This window comes from Mus musculus, chromosome 15 (assembly GCF_000001635.26).
Source record: "Mus musculus strain C57BL/6J chromosome 15, GRCm38.p6 C57BL/6J".
NCBI classification, from domain to species: domain Eukaryota; kingdom Metazoa; phylum Chordata; class Mammalia; order Rodentia; family Muridae; genus Mus; species Mus musculus.
The window spans coordinates 5290063-5312500 of NC_000081.6; the positions used below are offsets into that span (position 1 = coordinate 5290063).

General features: G+C 40.0%; 1 long non-coding RNA gene and 1 pseudogene across 1 annotated transcript in view; one reads left to right on the forward strand and one right to left on the reverse strand.

Annotated features, from left to right (window-relative positions):
• Positions 1-22438, forward strand: part of Gm41257 — a 73075-nt gene that overhangs the window by 35424 nt on the left and 15213 nt on the right. The window lies entirely within an intron of this gene.
• Positions 11532-12011, reverse strand: Gm2157 (predicted gene 2157; annotated as a pseudogene).

The following is a 22438-nucleotide window of genomic DNA, read 5'->3' on the forward strand; positions in this document are numbered from 1 at the left end:
TATGGGAACTTTCCTGAACATCATCAATCCATATCCTAACCAGATGCAAAGCTTTTGGATGCCCAGAGCAAACAATGGTGTTTGCTGTGCCCTCACACATAGATCCAAGGCAGGAGGCTATTAAGACCTTGGTATTTTAAAATCACAAGCACACCTCAACTACTAAATAAATAAGCAATTCAGGGAGCGTAGTTGTAGAATTTGCACAGAAATATTCTAACAGTGCACTTTAAGGCTTGAAGAAATAATGTCATTAATGCAAAATGGGGGGTAAAACGGGAAGTGTGTCTTAAGGTGTAAGGCTTTTGTGCTTGAAAGGACAACGTAGATGTGTTTGAGATGATGAAGTAGGACAATCCAGCTGTGTTTCCAGTTGGCAATATATGGCAGACTGTTAGGTGAATTGGCTTTGATTATACTCAAACACAATCAGAAGATCCAGTTTCTGGTCTCCCAAAGCAGTTAATGTGCTTATCTTGTTTATTGATGTTGGTCTTTCTGAACGATGATAGAATGGCTCCCTATTTCCTCATTGGGCAGCTAAATACTTTTTTAAATTGAAGGTTTCTACTAGCACCCGGGTAGAGGATATAATGTAAAATTCACTATACATTTGTTTGGTTTTTATTAATACACATATATTTTATAAAGTAATAGATTTCATGACATTTCCCCACATTTGTATCATGTACTTTGATCATTTCTGCTCCCCAGTTATATATTGTTCCTTTCCCCTTTTCAAATTCAAAACTAAAAAATGACATTGTTTTATCTGTGTGTGTATGAGCACACACAGGAGAGAGAGAGCCACATGGTGCCTGTTAGGAGGTCAGAGAACAACTTTTGGAAGCTGGTTCTTTCCTGCCACCATGTGTGTCCTGGACACTTACGCCAGCTCAGCAGCCTTTCCTCCCTGAGCCATCTTGCCAGCCGCCTTTTCTCCTTCTCTTGCTGCTTCTTGTTTTCTTTCCAGTTGCCCCATTTTGCTTTCATGCTCTATTCTTTTAAAACCTAGATTCCACACAGCTGAGAACACATTGTTATTTATCTTGTTTTACTTCTAAGATTTACTGTTTGGTGTCTGGTTCTTTTGTGATGTTTAGGAGGATGCTATCTAGAACATCCTTTTCAGATTGATCATAATATCGAATATCCAAAGGTGAGAGGCCGTCTGCACCCTCCTTTGATGTTATATTAGCTGACAGTCTCTGCTCTTCTGCATGATGCATAGTATCAAGTAAAGATATTTCTTTTTGGACAAACTCCATAAAATTAAAGCCTCAGAGAAATAATAAAGAGTAAGAAATCCCCCCTATTTTAGAAGGTAGTTAATCATATTTCCTACTTCAAAATCAAGTACAGTGCAGAGTATTTTCTTTGCTACTTCATTTCTAAGGAAATCTTACATGAGAAGAGTCAAATTATTTAGCAGAAACATCAGATGTTGGTCCACCTGTCTGATTACTGTTAAGATCTCTAATCTTGTAGTTAGGTAAATATCTTAATTAGATCACATGCCATTTCTGATCACATGCCAGTAGAGTGCATCCAAAGCTGAAATTTTGTTCAGAAATTTGAGCCCCTGTTGGTTGCTACTGTGTTTATTCATGCATAGTTAAGAATCTACCAGTACAACCCACAACATTAAATATTCACAAACCCAGATTCCAAGACTTGCTATCGATCTTGGGCCTCAGCTCCCTGTTTAGGACAATTATGTCTTGTGAGGCTGGTGTGGGTATGAGGGGACACACTCACTGTGTGAAACTCTTGGCTGGAGGGCGCTTGCTGACACTTGCCTTTCTATTATAATGACACAGTAACCTTTGGTTTGTCATCATCTTATCTATTGGCTGAAGTGCTCAAGTGGCTTTAACATTTTATGTTTTTCATTTTATATTTATATTATATATTTTATTTTTATATTTCATTCATTCATGAGATAATTTACTATTACTCAGACATGAAAAATAAATGATCTTTACTTCTACATTCAGTCTGATTATCCAAATGATGACATGTGAACTGCCACTTAACTAAGTCTAAAATAATCATCGTCTCATTTTGAGCACATCTTCTCCTGTTGTTCAGTCCTGTGGTTTGTTAATCAGGAATCAAACGGGCAGAACACCAAAACTATTTGGGAAAATTCTCTTCAAAATACTGATCCCTGGGCCCTAGGGCATTAGTTGAGTCAGATCTTTAGGGTTTATGTGTAATTAAAAAGCTCCCAGGGACCATGGGGTTGGGACTCATTGGGGTAAAATGATCCCTAACTCAGCTTGTCCTTACTTTATTCTGTTTCACATCTGTTAGCACACCATTCCTGCCTGTCAGCCTCTTAGCCTCTGAGTGCAGCTTCTGTTCCACCTTTCACGATGCACACAGGTCCCTCTTCTTCCTGCTTGGTGCACACTTTATTTCTCTATTATTTTATCATTTGGGATGACTGGACAAGTGTGATTGAAAAAAAAAACCCTGTATAACCATGTCTTCTCTATATTTTGCTTTTCAAGTTAGTGCCTAAGTCTGTTATGGAAGAAACTGGATGCTTTGGTTTTGCCGTTGTTCACCATTCAGAGTGAGCCTCACATCGCTTCTGACCACAACTGGCATGAATGGTCATGGCTAATGGACTTACTTCTGCAAATCTGACCCCTTCCTCTAAACTATTTTGGTTTTGCCACCTGTGGGATACCAACATGTTATTGAATTTTTAAGTCTGAATTTCTAACTGCAAAATTCACTCTTTTAATCAGCTAAAATTCTTTGGCATTTAAGCTTAGCTTTTTACTAGTCTAACTGAACCAAATAAAAAATAAACCCTAATCTTTGGATGTTTTTTAAGGGAACTGTATTATAAAGCCACAACATGACATAGCATGTGCTTCCTTTGGAAGGAAGACTGTATCACATGTATCACTGTATCCCAGGCAGACCAGAAAGAGAAGAGAGGAGAGAAAGGACCACGAGGGGAGGAGGGATGGAGAGGATTTGCTGTGAGATCGAGATGAAAGAGTAGACGCAAGGACATGTGGACCAGAGTGAGCCAAGACCAGACTCAGAATAAAGATAAGGGACCATGTGACTGGGAAATAGCCTTATAATAACCTACCGAGCTTAGGCTTGCGTCTTGTAAATAAAAATACCAGGTCTCTGTGTCTATTATTTGGGAGCTAGAAATGCTCAGCAGTTATTTGGGTACAAAGGGGACAGAAGAAAAACCCAAATAATTATAGCCACAGTCTACTGTGTACATGATTTAAGATTTTTCTCTATGCACTTAAGCATATTGTTACACTACCTTGTGAACCTCTTCACAGCGAGACTGACTGCCCCAATATGAACTGTGGAAAACAAGTCACTTGACTTGATATCACTGCCAAGAGTGGCTGACTGGAGTGTCTAGCTCTCACTGTATCCTCAGAGTCTGACCAAAACTCGCTGATAAGGATTCTGTGATAGAGATGCTGGAGCCCGTATGTCAACATGCATGACAAAAGCTGTTCTAGTTTGAAACAAACCTAAAGAGAACTAGAGCACATTTAAATGACAGGACATGGTAAACTCACATGTCATCTACAGATTTTAAAAATAGTTTATTTTAAGTGCTTTATTAGCAAGTGTAAAATATAAATAACAACTTTCAGTATAATATTTTCATTCATGTATAATGTTTTTTGATCATGTTCACCACCATCATCCTCTCTTGTCGACTTTGCATCCTTTCTGATGCTTTTGCTCTTCTACACTACATTTACATTCTACATTAAAAAAATAGAGTTTCTTTTGACAGATAGGCGCTGTAGGCCTTTTGGAGGACTCTTTGACTGTTTCTGTATCTCTGCCTTTCTCTACGTCTCTGTTCATCTTTGTCTCTGTCTCTCTGTCTTTTTCTTTCTGTCTGTTTGTCTGTCTCTCTCCCCTTCCCATATTCCAATGGACTTTTGTGGATCCCTCTCAGACCAAAAGAGAGATAAAGTATTTTCATTTTAACAACTAGATCACTGCTATGCCATCAGAGATTAATATTACATAGGGACATGATTTTGTTGATTACAACACTACTTACTTTGTAAGAAACCAAGAAGGAAGACAAAATATTTACTCAGGGAAGGTTAGAGGTACTCTTTAAAAACATATTTATCTTTGAAGTGAACAATCATGTGTATATCTTTTGTGTATCCTTTCTTGCCATTTTAATAGCTCTGTCTGATCTAACACTTGAACCTTTACCTCCATTACAGTAATGATAATGATACTGGTTACATGACTCTTTTCTCCAGCCAGTCATGGCCTTGAAGAAGTCAGGGTTAAAACACTTTACTTACCATATCCTTAGGACTTATCTGGGCCATGTGTCACATGCAAGTGACTGATCATTGATTACTTGGTTATGGAAGGAGAGGTATAGCTCTGAGCAGAACAGCATCTTAGATAGATAATCAGTAGTCATAACAGCTTATTTAGGACAATCAGATGATATAGAAATGTGATCCTTACTTTGTAGAATAGGAAGCAAGGCACAGACAGATTGAAATTCTCAAGAGAAAGCCAAGGCTAGACATGAAAGAGTTTTAATTCTTTGTTCTATAATTTTCTTTCTAATCTATTTAAATGGAATTCATGGTAGATAAAAAAAGAGTTGTTTTTAGATTATATAGGGAAAATAGCTGGCAAATCACATGTATATTATGTCTTATTATGCTGCATGCTGATTCTTTCTGGTATGTTTTAGTATAATGTAATGGAGAAACATTTTTGTGCTCATTCTAAGGGGATGAATTTTTATAGGGATTCTTGAAGAAGATTGAAGAAATGAATCACTTCATAAAAGAGTACAAATAAAGGCAACGTTGGGCTGGTAATGTCACATAATGCTGTTATTAATAGGCCATATTTGGACAAGTGCCACATTTGTATTTATATTCTACAATTTCTGGAACGTTAAATGACTAAACTAATTTCATGTTGTGTAAGTAAAACACTATTTGACAACCTTACAGCAGCAAGCAATTTTCCTTAGTTTTTTTTTTTTTTTCTTTTTCTTAATAGTGCCTTCTTTAACTTTTTTTTTCTTCTTTAAGACAGTGAGAGGGAATAAACTTAAAGGTTTGTTATAGTAGCTGGATTGATTAATCAATTGGTCATTTTTAAAGAAGTTATTTTGAGTGAAGGCTTCCAGCAGGAGGATTAACCTGATTAAAAATCAATCAGTTCATACCTTTGACACCTTTCTGCATCAGAACTGAAAATGAAGATTTCCATTAGCTCTTAGAAAGTAAAGATCAATTAAGTAAATTGTTTTTTTTTCCCCCTTCAAAAACTCATGAGGGGAGGTGAATGGGAGAGTATTAAGAGAAGCATCAAGAGGTCTCTGTTGAAAGGCAACAAGTAGTTACCAAGGAAGCAAAAGAGACATCACAACAAACAAACAGCAAGGACAACAACAATAAAACACAAATAAATCTTTTATCATCTGAGAATTGGGAAGTGACATCTGTGAAGAAAGATGTACGGGCCAGACCACCAGCACTAAGAAGACCCAGCCATCTATGGCTTCCGTTTAGTCTGTCTCCTGGCGACTTTCATGTGATTGAAAAGGAGGCTAAAGATGGAAGTTGGTGCCTGGTTTTGGGAATAAGGTGTGAATGCTCCATTGGACAGGGTGTCTGTTATCTAATGATGTTGGGCACTGGGTGTGGGGAAATAAAGGGGTGGGAGAGACCTGTGTCCCACCAGAGCTCGGGAAGATTGCTGCTGGATCCCACAGAACCCCTCGGGATGAGAGTAGGGCCTCACAGGCCACAGAACCCCGCTTCGGGGGATGGTCGGGGGTGTGGGGGGGAGGTGCAGACTCTGACTCTGGGGCACTACAGACTGCTGGGTACCACGGAGGAGCTGGTTTTGGGGTTTCTGGACGCATGTTGCCAGGGACAACAAGTTCTTGCTCTCAGACATCCCAGACCACTGTATGTTGTGGAAGAGCTGAGAACAGACCCTCCCGAAGGGAGGGCAGGGGGAAAGCTCTAGCTGGTTACTGTAGGGATGAGAGAGTCTGGCTAGCTCAGGCTGCTAGCTCAGCAGGCGACTTGGGTTGTCTGATAGCTGTGGCCAGAGCACAGGGAGGCCTCCCAGTGGGAGGTTAGATGCGTGGCTCCTTAGAGGGAAGCCTGTTCCATTGCTCCAGCACGGTGGATCTTGATGAGAAGAGATGGTCCATGCTTTCAAGGTGTTTATTGTAGAAAGGCAGAGAGAGGGAGAAGAGTAGAGAAGAGGGTGGTCATGGCCATGTGGAGAGAGGGGAGAAGTGGGGGGGGGGGGAAGAAGGAGAGCAAAAGGAGAGAGTAAGAGCAAGAGCTTAAGAGAGAAGAGAGAAAGGAGGGGCCAAGCAGCTTCTTTTATAGTGGGCTGGGCTACCTTGTTGTTGCCAGGCAACTGTGGGGAGGAGCATACCTGGCTATTGCCAGGTAACTGTGGGGGTGGAGTCCAGACAGCCTAAGTGCCTGATGGCCACAGAATTATGGAGCTGGGTCCTTGTGTCGGGGGCTTATATCTGGGAGCATGGCAAATGGGCTTTCTGTCCCTTGCAGATTAATCTGTTGGGTCTTTGGGGTTTTAACCTAGCTTGACCAGAAAACAGGCTGCCTTTCATGGTCCCACAACGTGATAGCCTTTGTTCCAGCTTAAAGTTTTAATTAGCACTCTTTTAGTTGATTGCTAATTATTTTATTAATGCACCAAGTATTTTGGCGAGTTCATTGTTGTGAATGTTACTACAAAAAATTTTGGGTATTTTTTTCTAATCAGAGTGGAAACCCATAATGTAGTCACATCTTTTCTTCTTCTTCCTCCTCCTCCTCACCTTCTTCATTTTCTTATTTAATACTTTATTTATTTTTTATGTGTATAAATATTTTGTCTGCATGTGTGTATGTGCATCCCACACATGCTTGGTGAGGGCAGAAGAGGGCATTGGATTTTCTGGAAATGTAGTGCAGTTGCTTGTAAAGTGCCACATAGGTGTTGGGTACCGAATTTGGGTCCTTTGCAAGAGCAGCCAGTGGGCTTAACTACTGAGTCAACACTCCACTGCACTTCCTTATTTCTTATTTCCTTGTTTCATGTGCTCATCATTGTCCTAGTTTGGCTTCTGCTGCTGTGATAAAATGATCTGATCAAAAGCAACTTGGGGGAAAAGGCTTTATTTGGCTTATACTTTCATATCACGGTCCACCATCAAAATGAGGACAGGATTCAAGACAGGAACTTGGAGGCAGGAACTGAAGCAGAGACTATGTTAAAATGGAGCTCACTGGCTTTTTTCTCCATGGCCTACTCAGCTCATTGTTTTTGTATAACCCAGGGCCACCTATCTAAGGGAAGCAGTCGGGCTCTTCCACAGCAATCATTAATCAAGCAAATAACTCACAGACTTGCTTGTAGGCTAATTTGATGGAGACATTTTTCTCAGCCCAAGTCACTGTTCCCAGATGACCCTATCTGTGTCAAGTTGACCAAAAACAAAAAACAAACCCCCCCCAAAACCCAAAACAAAACAAAGCAAAATCTAGGACAATTGTTCTATGAAGACATAAACCTTATATTACCCGGTATAGCACAACCATGTAAATGTAAACTCCCATGTAACCCAGCCAAAATGTATCAGTAACATCTTATGTATCAGGTATGACTTTAGGACCTCATTGAAAATAACACTCTGAGCACTGTATGAGTCTAAATTGTGTCTTCCTTTTTTTCTTCTACCGTGGAACCCAGGGCTGTAGGAGGACTTTAGTAAATGCCTCCTATGGAGACACTTATGCTTGTACTGCCCTGTTACTTCCATATTCATACATAGAAATTTATGTGTGCATATTCATACATATGCATATTCATATATGTATATATTTAAATGAAGTTATACTACTTGAAGGGATGGTACTCTCCCCTGGAGCCGTAGATTATCTAACAAAACCTCCACTGTCAGGCACAGCCACAGGTCCCAAGGATCTTCCAAAACAATGTAAGCTATTCTTGTTACCCTTGGTTGCTTCTCAAAACTCGAAGATAAATCCTATTGCTGAAGGCACCACCTACTTCAGACACAGGACTTTGACAAATCGACCTGGAACTGACTTGCAAGTTTCAACTCTGAGTACCAACTCTCATCTGAAGGTACCATATAAGCTGCCTAGGGAGAAAAGCAACCAATAGTCCAAACCAGTTACAAAGCCCATGAACCACAATAGTGAACACAGCAAGATGCACTCAGAAGTGCAATAGTGGCACTTTTGTCTTAGTGGTAACCAACAGCCACATAATGAGACTTAAGACTTGCTTAATAAGAGGGAATTCATGCCCGGTACTAAAAACCTATTTAACTATCCCCCAAAACTGCATCATAAGATGTAAACTTTGTGGAATATTTTCTGAGTAATAACCATGTTTGATATAATCACATTTCTATAGCATTTCTATATTTCACCTCTGGATATTAAGCTAGAAATGTCTAGTAATACAAACACATAGATGATCTTGACAAGTATAGCTGTGGGAGATTCTCCTACTGCAAAAGTTAAACACACAAGGGTTTTAAGTTTGTCCTACTTCCATGCAATGCTATGTTTTCTAGACAGTTCTTCCTTGAAAACCTAATGGAAATATGTGAAAAGCAACACAGGTACAGATTTTAAACAGCAAATATTCTTTCATTGTATGATTCTTATGATATCAGTACACATTTTTTTTTTCTTTTTACTTCAGTGTCACTAATTCCTCATAGGAGATGACGAAAGACCATTAGTAATGACTAAGTCTGGATTTTTTTTTTCAGAACATTGAAATCAGCCTTTGGGCTGGGGAGGCAACTTAGCTATGCATGCCATGTAAACACGGAAGTCTGAGTTTGAGTATTGGGACCCATATAAGAAGAAAGTTGGCCCCCATATAAGCTTACACTTGTAATCTCAGGGCTAGGGAGGAGGAGATACATACATTGCCAGTGCTCACTGGCTGGCCAGCCTGGCATGCTTAGCAAGTTGCAGGCTTGTTAGAGATGCTGTCTCAGGCAAACAAGGGAGACACCACTTGAGGAATGACTTCTGGTACACATACTCATAACATACTCATAACACCTGAGAACACACACACACACACACACACACACACACACACACACACACACACAGGAAAACAGTCGTGGTAGATTAATTCTGTTTGTTAGTTTTTTAAAGTCCACACTTTGTCAGGAGATTCATGGACTGAATTTGGCCTCTTTTTTCTTCACTATCAATGAGAGCTAATATCTGAAATGTTGGATGAGGTGACATTTCCCTATGGTATTCCATTTAGTTTGTGTTGCACTTGAGAATCTTTTTAAACATAGGAATCAAAGAAGGGGTTTTCCCCATATCATTTGCAAGGTCCTGTCTTGGAGACATGGTGTTTTTATGAAGAAGGAACAAAACAAACCTCCCAAACCAACAACCAAATGAATAAAACCAAAACCAAAACCCACAAACAAACAAACAACTCAACCCATTTGGAGATCATTAAAGGCAGTGTTCAAAAAATACAAATAGAAACAGAGAAATGCTGTTATTTAACACCTAGGGCAACTTTCATAGTAAAACATGGTTACCCGTATTTATTTTTAAAAGTTGGCATCATCGTTCAAGTAAATGAAGCACTTCTCTAAGTGGTAGATAGCTTCTGGTGGCAAACTCATACATCTCTTAGCTTTGTCTTTAACTACATGAAATTAATTCTTGTCTAATAATTCATTAGGACTTTGTTTATTCCTTACATAATAATTGATGAAGGCCACATTCTAAAATAACAAGGTACATGGCCAAGGGATTATAAGTAAATGTGAGTGACAGGGCAAGGAGATGGGAAGACTTCCAGCCTTTGTTCTCACATTACCCCGTGTTCAGGAAACTGCTCCCCAGGGAATGAGAGCTGGGACTCCCATGCTGTCATGAGAGGGACAGGCTTGCTTCACTTTAAGCTACTCTTGTTTTCACAGGTTAGAAGGTATTTACTATTACTTTGAGACAGTTAGTGGTTGTGAAGCTCTTTTAGAAAGAAGTATATCCACTCTATATGATTCAAGGGCTTTATTATCTTTCTGTTATTTATAAACACCTTGAGGTGCAATTAACTTTGTTTTTAATAATATATTTTGTTTGAACTCTACAGGATGCTGTTATTATCTTGTAAGTTAGAGAGGCTTCTGAGAGCTATAATTAGATTAGAGTAATCAGAAGCGATGGGAAGGAACCACGCTGGAGCTCAGGGATAGGGCTTAAGAAAAGACATGAACAAGGATGGACTGGCTAGACAACAGCATGAGAATGGAAACAGACAGCTATGAGGAACTTCCCTCAGAAGGGAGAAGATTTCATACTGTATCACAGGCCTGGCGCTCTGTTCGCCAGAAGAATTCACAGCACCGGATGGAGCTGTGGTGTGTGCATGTGACTTCAGCAGCTCTGGTTGGGACCCTGACTGACTTTGTTTCTGATGAACCCCGAGGGCTTCGACAAATCACCTGTACCATTGGATCTGTTTTAACCCGTGAAAACAGACGGAAAAGTAGTAATTTTTAGGAATGGTGTGGACATTAGAAATAGTGTGTGACAAATGCTACATGCTGAGTCCCATTGGTTATGGGTACTCAGCATGTTATAGAGACAATTGTGACAAGTGTGTAAGTGGTAGCATGAGAGCAAGATGGAGAAAATAAGACCAATTCCTGTGAGCATCATTTAACAATGCTACTTGAAACTGGCCTTGCATTACATTGATTGAATTTGTCATAGACATTGGTTGTAACATGCTAACTCACTAGTTGTCTAAAAAGCCACTGTTTGTATTTAGAAGATGCCCATAGTAGGCCTACAACTCAATGGGAAGAATAGCTTCGGTAGGACAAGGGGAGATGAAGGCAGGTATAGAAGAGCTTTAGGGGGTAAGGTGGCCTTTTGACTTTCAGGTCATATTGTATGAGGGATAACTTATGTTAGAAACAGGGGTGCTTTGCCTTATTCAGGCTTTGCTCTGCTGTCTGATGTAAAGATGAATGAAGTGCCATGGGAGAAAGGTTTAGTGTAATTGTAACACATTTATTAATAAATTGTTAGAACATGAGGATAACAATCTTTTTGGCTTGTGTAATGAGTCTTTCTCTTGACAAACACCAGTTTTCTGACTTATACTGTGACTGTTCTTGCAAGAATGAGAAACATTTTTTTTTTTTTTTGAGACAGGGTAGCCTTGTAATTCAGCCTTGCAGCATAAACTAGCCTTGAGCCTGTGTTACGTTCCCAAGGATTAGAATTATAGCTCTGTGTCACCTAACCTGACAAATATGTGAATATAAAATTTAAAGTCAGGCACATGTCTATAATCCCACTACTGGAGATGTTGATGCAGGAGAATCAGAAGTGCAAGATTAGCCTCACCTACATTGTGTGTTTGAGGCCTTCCTGTGTTACATGAGACCCTTTCTTTCTATTTTTTTTTTTTAGAGTAAAATGACTTTTATTTTTTCATAAAGTCCAATTTTAGACTTCTTTAGGAAACTTCCATTTTATTAAAAGCAAAGACCAATTAGTCCTCAGACTCTGAACCATTTTCATCTTGACTAATCTGGAAATAACAAAGTCGTAAGTTTCCTTGTCAGATGCAACCACATGAAGCCAATCATGGAGATTATTCTTCTTAAGGTATTTCTTGGTAAGATATTTCAAATACTTCTTGGAGAACTGTTTCTCAGAAACAACTGTGATTTTATTCTTCAGGTGTTCAATGTGAACAACATTTCCAAGATTTCCAGTTTTTCCATTGACTTTAACCTTCTCCTGTAGAAACTGTTCAAAATTTCCAGAGTCAAAAATTCCATTTTCTACTGGATGAGTAAGGTCCAAATGAAACCTCCAGGTTGACTTCTAAGGCTTCTTGTCTTTCTGCAGTGCCATGTTGAGCTGCAGATGTGGAAAAAGGACTATGAGACCCTCTCTTAACCCCCATATCCCCAGTGTTTTGTTTTGTTTTGTTTTGTTTTGTTTTGTTTTGTTTTGTTCTTCACAGATTTTAATCTCTATCCTGGAGAGTGAAATGATTAAGATAAATTAAAAATCTTATAATAATGATGCTCCTTATTATTCATTACTTTGCTCAAAGAAAGCAATAGAGCTTCCCTTAGGGATATGTCTCAGCTATCAATTGCAGTATAATAGACCCCTCCACAGCTTAGAACTCTATGACAGTAGCCCTCTGTGGACTGAATTCATGTGGGTGGTTCTTCTGGCCTTCCATGATGTTATTCTTATAGTTTTTGTTATTTGGAGATGTTCTTCAGCTGAAATAATCTCCAGTGGTTCCACTCAGACGTTGGTCACTTAGCTAAGTTGCCTGGGACATCTTTTACCCTCTGCACAGAGGTTACTGTAAAAGGGAAGAGGATTTTTTTTTTTTTTTTAAATCTTATGTAGTGGCTTTGCGCTTCAAAGAAGGCAAAAGCAGAAGTGACCCTGGATTTTAAGGCCAAGATGTCAGCCAATGCTGGCCAAGTTCCACTTTCACTGCTTTCTGTTGATTTAAGGAAAGTCACCCTGCCAGGTTGATTTCACACTAGAGAGTAAATGGACTCATCTCTCTGTGGGAGGAATGGCAAAGTGTTTAGGCTGTGGTTAGTTCAACACAGAATGCAAAACCTATGCAGCATATACTAGCAATCCCTAAGAATTACTATTAAACGTATAAATCGAAGGTCAGCTGGAAAATGTGACACAATACAATTCCTAAGGGCCCAATTTCAAAAGGACAATTTGCCAATCATGCCTAGTCCAAGACTTAAAATCTTAGGTCAGCATTGTTTATCAAATGATAGAGTAGATTGTGGAGAGAATATGGACGTTATGCAGTCCAAACAAATTTCTTATAGTCTAATCATTTAAACAAGGTTATGGTTATTTGTATAGATGTACCACATGGGATGGATCATATGTATGAAGAACTCACTTTGACTTCAGTTGAGGGAAGGATCAGGGAAATGAAACACATTTTGAAAGGAAGCATGAAAGCTGGAGAGTGTTCAAGGTCTGAGAGTTTTCAGCATATCCATGCTAGTAAGGGGTCTTGCATGGGAGGTTCAAGGTATTAAATGAGCTTAGAGTTCAGGAGGAATTGAAGAGTCTATAAAACATAGTTTGCCAAGTTTTCATTTTCCCCAAAGAAGAAACTGCACCATGCACTTTCTACAATTGTGTTCCCATTGGTCAGAGTAAAGACTTCTTTGAAGGAGTGTTGCTACTGAACTAGAACAAGAAACAGCTTTCCTATGAACTGATTAGTTGTTAACATAGGAATGCCTGGCTTCCCCACTAAACATGGTCTTTATATCCATGTACAAGGTGTGTGTGTGTGCGTATCTGGCTATAAAATATGAAGAAACAGACCAATTTATAGATGCCACAAATGGCTAAGGACATTGCTGGCCAGAGGTGTCTGTTTTGATGTATAGACCTCAAGTATATATCTATATCTATCTCTCTATCTCTATCTATCTATCTATCTATCTATCTATCTATCTATCTATCTATCTATCTATCTATCTATCTATCTATCTATCTATCTCAGCAGTTAAGAGAATTGGCTGCTCTTCCAGAGGTCTCTATTTCAATTCCCAGCAACCACAACATGGTTCACAACCATTCAATAATGGGAACTGATACCCTCTTCTGTTATACAGGCACACATGCAAGTAGAGTACTCACATATATAAATATGTAAATTTTAACATACATATAATTATCTAGTGTGTATGACTAGCAGTCACCTTTACTGTGCCTTTCTTTTCTTCCTCGTTCCTATCCTAGCTAGGTAGGCATTTACTTGGTGAGAGATCACTAGATTGTATTGTTACCTGGTCTCCTTCACTATTTTCAGAGTGCAAGTGTCAGGTGGTAGTCACTGCTTGTATGTATGTTTTATTATAATGCTGCCTTGTGAAGTCCAGGCTGCAGACCTTTGGCCCCAGCGTTTGCAGAAACACGTTTTTTTGTCATTCTTAGTTACATTCTTAGTGCAAGCTTAAGTTTCACAGCTTGGATTTGCTGAAAATGATGGGAATGTTCTGAGGCACCAACACACCTCACCACGTCCTCACAGAACTGTCAAGACAGGCAGAGGTCATCATGAAACTGATTGATTAACTCTAGCTGATGAAAGGAAACTTGAAGAGACGAGACTTTCCATCTCGTGCCCATCCCGGCTGTTGCTGTTTGATCCCTTCCTCTCTGGTTCCTTGTTGACCACCTCAGTGTCCACCGATTTCTTTCTTTTTCTTTTTTTTTTTTTTGGCAAGGAAAGGGTTTATTTCACTCACATTTCCATATAACATTCACCATCCAAAGCAGTGAGAGCAGGAACCTGGAGGCAAGAGCTGATGCAGAGGCCAAGGAGGGATGATGGCAGTATTTCTACCTGCAGTTTCTAAATGGAAAGCATCCACACCATTTTTGTTAAATAAACCAAAATTTGGTTGTTTTTTTTTTTTTTTTGGTGTGTGGGGGGGTCAGAGTCACTTTTTTCTTTCTTCAACATACTAGAATTGCAATTCCTTCATTTATTTGAAGAAAGTTTGTGCATATAGCAAGACTGTAAAACACCTAATTCAATTTAACATGTCCTGCCTTGGGTACAGGATAGTTTTTAAATGTTTCTTGACAATTTAAAGTGTTTTAGGGCACAATAACCTTTCGATGTGTAGCTTGTTTTTTTCTGTGAAAGATTCATAGGCCTTAGGGCTAGGTCACAATTCTTGGCTCTCCTTTAGTTGGCTCACTTATTGAATCACCAAGATAGTAACTAGTCAATGAGTTGAAAAGACAGATACCTTGGTCTCACACACTCCAATCATCAAAAACTAGATTTCCACTACAATGCAATGTAAACAAAAACATCACTGCTGTCAATTTTATGAAATTCATTTATGGGACTCTGGATGGACCTATCCCCAAAGCTAGCTTCTGGCCGACTGTGTGCTGCTGTTGGGGGAGAGTTTCTCTTCTGAGATGCCATTAAGGTACAGTGGAGGTAAATCAATACCTGTTACCTCACAATTGTGGTTTTTTCATTTGTTCCACTGATCTGATGAAATGGCTTCTTAACTCATTTACCCTTATTACAGAGGACACCTCTGGCCAGCGATGTCCCTGGCAATTTGTGATATCTGTAAATGTGTCTTCCTTTCCTTCCTCCTCCTGTTCCCAGTATGATTTTTAGAAGGATGATGTTCTCATACATGTTCTACTGTGGTAGACAGCAGAATCTATGGGTGGCCTACAGGAAAAGTAGTGTCTTCAGGTTGGAGCCCAAGAGAAATGCGAGTGACTCGGAAACCTTTTTGCTTGAGGGACAAATCATCTGTATCAAGACCTGTTCTCCAGATTCCGGGGATCCTGTGCTGAGCTGGTCCTTTCAGAAACCCGCTTTCCTTACGTGCTTCTGAGTAAACTTGGGAGAGTGAACCAGCATTAACAAAATACCCAAGACTGTCTCCATGCTTTTGATGTGGCAAAACTGAGGAGAAAGGGACAATTCTCTCATATCTGTGCTGGGCACTCTACCTGGAGTCCTTGTTCCACTTTTTGCAGAGGTCAAATTTCAGTTCTAGTGCCTCAGAGAGCAGTGATCATCTCACAGCTGGGAAAGACTCAGGGAATAGCTTAGGTAGGACAAGAAGATCAAGCTGTCAAACAACTTCTCTTGAACTCAGACTGGGTCAGTGACTTAGGTAGAGTACAGCTTTGGCTGTTGGTAATTCTGGAATTGATTAGAGGCTGTGCAGGTATGAGAGACAAACAGCTCCTGGCCTAGAGCAGCCTGTAAGCTTCTGGCTGTTGATTTGCAGAGGAGTAGTATGTTGGCAGGGAAATTTGTTATTAATCATGCATAAGAGAACACAGAGAAGTGGGGTGAGGGGAGAGTCGAGAAGAGAGGAGAAGAAACGAGAGGAGCAGTGAGTTAAGATATGGGTTATGGTAGTTTTCCCAAGAAAGTTGAAGTACAGGAGATAATGAGAGTAAAGAAAGAGCCCTAAGGGACTCATGGTGTTGCATGCTTGAGTCACCTCAGAAAACTCATATTTTGAAGCCCTAGTCCCTAATGTGACTGGGTTATGGCACATATGGATAGGTTTATTTAGCTCACAGTTCTGGATTTCAAAGATGACACTGGTAGTGGTTGAACTCTGGTGAGGAACTCATGCCGGATGGCTTCAGGGTAGAGGGCAGATCAATGGTGTGATTGGAGCCAGAGAATGGGTCAGGGTTTAGTATGACTGCTTTAGAGCAGCCTGATAATGACAACTAATCAAGGTACCATTTGGACCGATACTATTCACGCACCTTGTCATGTTCTCTGCTCTTCTTCACATTGTCATAGTGAAGACCAAGTTTCCACAAGTCACATTTAAACCACAGTGGAGACACCCTTGATCCTCTCTTTATCTTGGATCCTCACACCTAATTCACCAGCACGTTCTCCTACTTTGTCTCCATCAATGACTTATCGCCCTCTCTACCATCGGTCACTGCATTACCAAACTGTCGCTGCACCTGGATACCTGCTGAAGCTTCTGTTTACTTTCCTGTTTCCATTCTTGTAACTCCCATGGGATTTTCCCACTCAGCATCTAAAGAATAAGCTAAGAATTCAAACTAGGTTACTCTGTGCCTTTCCTTTCCATCCAACAGAATAAATCAAAACTGTTGCTGTGCCTCATAAGAGACTGTGTTGTATGATCATGTCCTTAGCTGAGACCCAAACTTATCACAACTTTTTTTTCTTTTTGTGCTGCATGGCTCTCTTCTTCCTGAAGTACATGAAGAGATATCCAACACATAACTTTGTACGTTTTCTTTTCCATTTTCCAATGTGTCTACCCTAGAGTTGCTTAGTTCCATTTTCATGCCACTTTGTATCAAATGAACAACCCTTTCAGAGAGAGCCCTTCCTTGGTGTCTATCATTTTAGGATGGTCTTCCTTCCATCTTTGTTCATGACAATGGTCACAGCATGGCACTGTCCACAATATTGAACTATATACTCCATGAAGCTAGATGCCCTGATGTCTTTGTTTGAGAGGCTAGATCAAAGTGTGGTACTTTACAGGCATTGAATCATGGATGACAGTGTGGATCAGTTGTCTATTTCATGCCATCCAACAAACATGAAATAGTATTAGGGAGAGAGGGTCTGTGCCAGCACACTCTTATCATGCATTTCATGTGCTGTTTTTGACTAGTTGTAGTTAATTAAAATTTTGTAGGTTGCTTCTCACTAGATTATAAGTGCCTCAAGAAGGTATTATATAGAACTTAAATCTTTCATCTTAGTAAATTTATAATAATAGCACATTAATATTGCTTCAAGACTATATATTTTTAAAATGATTTCAGATGTAAAAAATGGAAACTGGGCATGCTGGTGCATATTGACAGTCCTTGTTGAGCATTGACTCTGGCCTATGCTGCATATTAAGTACCAAGTCATCCACAGTGAATAACAAGGCCATGTCTCAAGAATTTTGAGTTACTCTTCCACAGTGTGTGACTGTAGATTTTTTTGGGTAATAGATTTCTGCAGTCCCACCATCCTCCAAAATTTATTCAGGATGGCTAAATATGGAACCGAAATGAAAGGGGGATGGAAGAACGAAATGTAGTATATTTACACAACAGAAGTTTGTTGGAGTAAAAGCATTATCATGTAAAACTAAAAAATTAAAGTACCAAGGAGTTTGCTAAATGTTACACTAAGACACCAGTACCAGTTTTTCTTAAATGTGTTATTCCAAGATTCTCCTTTTGACTATTCTCATTACTACACATTTGCAGAGTGTTCTTTCTCCAAATTAAAGCTTTGTTGCTTTTCACAGCTGTTTTCATCTTTTCAAGTTAATTGGGTTCAAGCAGGAACTTAACAAATGGTGTAATTAGATTTAGGTTTTGAAACTTTTTATTTGGTTTAGTAATCACCATACCACTCTTGACATAAAAATGATAAATAACATTATGTTTGCTTAAAATACAGAAATACAGAAAACTATCATTCTTACCATTGGCATATGTGCTCATTGGTTTTATGTCAACTTGACACAAGACAAATTCATTTTCGGAAGAGGGAACCTTGATTGAGAAAATGCACCCAGCAGATTGGCCTGTGGGCAAATCAGAGGTATATGTTTTTGATTGACAACTGATGGGGGAGGGCCCAGCTCACTTTGGTCATTACCAGCCCTTGCCTGGTATTCCTGAATGGCACAAGACAGCAAGTTGAGCTAGCAAGTAAGCAGCACTCCTTAATGGCCCTTGCAGTAGTTTCTCCCTTCATGTTCCTGCCCTGACTTGCCTGGATTTTGGACTACAAGCTGTAAGATAAAATAAATTCCTTCTTTTCCAAGTTGCTTATGGCCACAGTATTTTATCACAGCACTAGAAACCCGAACAGCTTGCAATGGTGTTGCTCACACTCCCTGAAGACCTAACCCTTCAGTTAATTCTTTATGGCGCTTAGAGCTGCAGAGGGATGATCTTTGATAATTCTCCAACCATTTCTTAATCCACACACGCTGATAATCAAGACCAACCAATACACGTCTCAGCTTCAAACAACAGGCTTTCTGAGAAAGCATCTGCTCATCACCAATGAGGGCTCTTCTGTTCCATCTAGTTAGAAATCGGGCCAAACCAGGAGAGGCTACTTACCTGCTGGTTTCTAGTAGCTTTTACCTTTCCTTTATTATTTGGCAGCAGCAAGGTTTACAGTTCTCTTGGAGATTGGGTCTTTTAGCACTTTACAGTGGTCACTGTTGGAGCACAGTCGGGCATCTGAGATCCTTGGTCCTGAGCACTTGACAACTCTCCTGGACTCCCTGGCAGCCAATGGGAAGAGGCTCTCTTCTTTAGATCCTTACTGTTTTCTGTTCTCCATCATGTCTTCCTCTACTTTTGTTTCCTGTCTTCCTGCCCAGATCACTTTGACACTGTTCGTTCGCTTTCCAGGTATCAGAGAGCCACCACTTCTGCAGGGTGGTGGCTGCTTCAATAGAGTTGCTCAGACTTTGTCCAGGAGCTACTGCGCTTCATTAGTTATTTTTATTGTTGCAAAAGCAGCAGCCTATAATGGTGGGGTAGACATGGCAGCAGGTGGCTGGATCAGCAATCTGGAAACTCATTTCATCCCTATAAAACATTAAGCAGGATGTGAACTGTGAGGCAAGGCTACAAACTCAAATTCCTTTCCCACTGACTTTTCCAGCAAGGCCGTGCCTACCTACTAAGGTTCTACAGCCTCCACATACAGCAGCACCAACTGGGGACCAAATGATTAAATACATGAACCTCTGGGGGGAGTTCTATTTTAAACCACAGCATTCTATTCCCTGCCCCTCATAGGCTTCATGGCTTTATCACAATGAAAAGTCCCAATAGTCTTTAACGGTCTCAACACTGTTCGAAAGTCCAAAATCTCTTTGAGACTCATCATAATCTGTGAACCACAGTCCCATGTTAAAAAAAAATAAAGAAATGATATCTTCCAAACATACAGTGTCACAGAATATCATTCCTATTCCCAAATGGAGGAATGACAGCATAGTGAGAAAATACTGGACCAAGACAAGACCAAGACCCAGGAGGGTGAATACCAAATGCTATAGCTTCAGTTTTGATTTCTGGGACTTTGGTTTCAAAGGGCTTAGATGGCTCTTGTCCTCTAGCCTGACTGTCTGCAACATTCAGCCTTCTTTTAGGATGGTTCAACTCCTTGTATGCACCTCTTATTGATTTATGGCTCTCTGTGTCTCATGGCTCTGGCATTTCAACACCAAGTAGGGTCTTGACTGCAAGTTGAGTCTCACTTTCATAGCTTTATAAAGTGGCCTCTCAGGGTCTCTGGGATGCTCAGGGCCTTCTTCTTGCTGTGACTCTAGTGAAGGTACATTTTGTTGGACCTCAATGGCTCTCTGAAACTGTAGCAGAGGAATTTATGATGTCCCCACTCTTGTGTCTTTGATACTTCCAGTGCTAGTTCCACATGCGTGAAACTACCAAGTTCCGCTGCTAACGTAGGATGGCCCCTCACTGCTGTTAACCACATTAACAGCAGCTGCTGAAATGATCACTTTCTAGAAGGAAGCAGCTCCTTGGGATTTCTCCTTTCACAAGCTGGAAGCTTATATAGGAAGGGTTTTGCCCTCAGTCCCCACCCCCATTACAGGGCAGCAGACTTATTGATGATAATCTTCTTAACAATTAGAGTCACATCTTTCAGTATATGCTTTGACTGCAACAGTAAACTTCCTAGCACTCCTTTTCCTTCAGAACTATACTTTTTCATTTCTTTCTGCCCCACAGGCTCTTTTGTATTGCAGACATACATAATACTTATCAGTAGCAACCAATGTATAGACTTTTGAACAGTGTTCAATTTTGTACTGACTTGAAATTTCCTTTGCCAAACACAGTAGTCTGTTCTTATTGTTCTTGCTGTTTTATTGCCTTCTAGACGAGCCAGTTCAGTCCAAAGTGATATGGAAATCAAAGGACAATAAAAGCAAAACAGCAGGTTCTGGTAGAATTTCAGACTGGATTTGTTTTAAATTCATAGCTGAGGAAGGAGTAATGAGTGAGACCTTGAGCCAGTGAGTTACTGTACGATTTCTTTAAACAGAGGTTAATTATAATGCACAGCAGGCTCTAGGGCAATCAGGAACTGTAGCCAGAGGCAGGAAAAGATGTGAAAACAGGGTATTCCCATGTTTAAATCAGAGTGTCATTGTCCTCTCAGGTATAAGGAATTGGCTACGTTTTGGCCATTCTTAATTTTTACATGTTATCAGCAGCTACTTACTGTGGCCTTGGACCCTCAAGTTTCTTTTTTTGACTTCTGCTCGAAAGCCTTATCTTCTTCACCTTTCCTCTTGCCCTGTGTCAGGACTTCTTCTTGGCATATTTATGTCCTGATGATGATAACTTCCCCATTATTTATTCATATCTCTCTCTTATCTATCTATCTATCTATCTATCTATCTATCTATCTATCTATCTATCTATCTATCTATCTATCTGAACTAGAAGTCAAGCAGGGGTATAAACTGTCAAAGTCTACCACCAGTGGTATCTCTCCTTCAAGAAGGATATACTTAATGGCTCTTCCAACTTTCCTAACATCACCACCAACTGTAGAGCCATTCAAACACACAAGCCTGTGGTTGAAATTTCTCATTAAAAGCAGAACAAGTGTAAAGGTGGACATTGGGAATAATTAGTATTTTTCAGGCCAGGGAATCTACTGCTCCAGTGATATTGCTGTGTGTAGGATCCCAGCAGGAAGACAGGATCACTACTAGGCTGTTGGGATTGATAGCAGCACACTACATACCACCGAATCCCCAGCTGCTAATGAGTATTTGCTGACAGACTGCACCTAGAAGCTGGTGGTTGAGGCTCTGAGAACAGATGCTGAATATAAGTTGGGCTGCTTAGTACTTTGGAGGTGGGTATAAGCTCTTGCTACTGCTGCTACCATCATTTTGGATGATGCTTCTACCAATACCAGTATTTGTTGTCTCTGATGCTTCTTCTTTGCACAGGAAGCTTATTTGTAGTACCAAAGGTTGCTAAAGAACTATTACATATGAGAAGCCTTTGCAAAGCCTAATGTTACAACACTGTAGGAGGTTGCCCAGGAGTGTCTCTCAGCTGAGTTATTAAGTCTTAGCAGCCTGTTTACACAACCAGAAAAGAAGTATTTAGACCAATCTTAGGATCTTAGGACAAGAGAAGAAGGCAGCTAGATTCTTTGCTGAAATACTATATACACATTTTTTTGGGCCCAGTTGGGTGGAAGTCTTGGTTTTCTTCAAAATCTCATGAGCTGAGGGTTTACAGGTCATATATTTCTCAGAGGTACTATCTTCCAAGCAACAACAGGTTCCCAGGAGTAGCCCTGTAAATACTGCTTATAGCATTTAATTGAAACTTCTAAAGTCTTCCATAGTTCCCCCCATAAACCAACATGGTTGGGTTCTTTGTAGCAACACTCCTCTTCTAGTCTAAATTAGTTGCTTTTCTGTTGTGATTTAATATCAATGTCAAAAACAACTTATAAAAGAAATAGTTGTACAAGCAGACATTCGCTTTGACAGATCAGACATATTCTCTGTGCCAATCATGACAGATAATTGTTTAGACAAAGGGCTGTCTTGCTTTTTTAGCTGCAACCACAGTAGTCACTCTCCCAGGGGAATTAGCAACAATTATAGTCGTTCTTTCACCAGGGGAAGTGTTTCCTCTTCAGTCAAAGTAGAAATTGTCCTGAGGTCATTTAGGGTTCATAGGCTTGTTATAGAAGAAGCCTGTAT